Source organism: Tasmannia lanceolata, unplaced genomic scaffold, assembly GCF_043159265.1.
Source record: "Tasmannia lanceolata isolate RefF3 unplaced genomic scaffold, GAP_Taslan_0.1 ptg000015l, whole genome shotgun sequence".
Lineage (NCBI taxonomy): Eukaryota > Viridiplantae > Streptophyta > Magnoliopsida > Canellales > Winteraceae > Tasmannia > Tasmannia lanceolata.
The window spans coordinates 21,534,343-21,535,132 of record NW_027518692.1 but is presented as its reverse complement, the minus strand read 5'-3'; positions in this window follow the sequence as shown (position 1 = coordinate 21,535,132).

The window sequence follows — 790 nt, the reverse complement described above, 5'->3', positions numbered from 1 at the left end:
GATGGTTTAGCATGAGAGGGTACAGATAGGGAGGTCTAATGGGTGGGAGATAATCATCTAATCTTCTAATTTCTGTTTTTTTTTCTGTTGTGTTTACAAAAATGTTCGTCTCACATTGGTGTTTTATAGAGAATTACAGAAGTCCCTTATTTATATGGGTGCTTGGATTCAATTGTTTCTTACTTGGCTCCTCTAGTTCGACATTGAATATACTAATCTGCCTGTAAGTTTAGAGGAAATTTAGCTCCCTGTCTTTTGGAAATCAGCACTCAATTCAGAGGTGGAAAAGCAATTGGAAGATCTTCTTACATCATCATCTATAAAAAAAGAAGTTAGTGTTGATGCTACCAGCTTTCAAACAGAAAATTCAGGACTCTTGTTTCCAGTCAATTTCTTCAGCCAGGGCAAAAAAGCATAAGTATGGCACTGTTCAAGGAAGTTTCTTCCTCATTGCACATCTATCCATTCTCTTTGGAGGTATTCTTCTGCAGCTTGAACTCCAAGGTTGTGTTCGGCAACCATTCGTTTCAGTAATTCTGTTTTTCTGTGAAGTGAATGAGAAAAAAAGTGTTCAGCCAATAGGACCCACAAAGCCTGCTTCTCCAAACTCTGTCAAAATAGCATGGGAGAATTAGATTTCCACCAGTTTTTCGAAGCTTGCAGAGTTCCTTCGGGCGGTTCTAATTCCCCTATTTCTCCATTAAAAAAAAAAAAATCTCTCCTATGTCTGACCCTTTTTAGATCCTGTTTTACATGTTTTACGATTCTTCATCTGAAATGAAGCTGATAG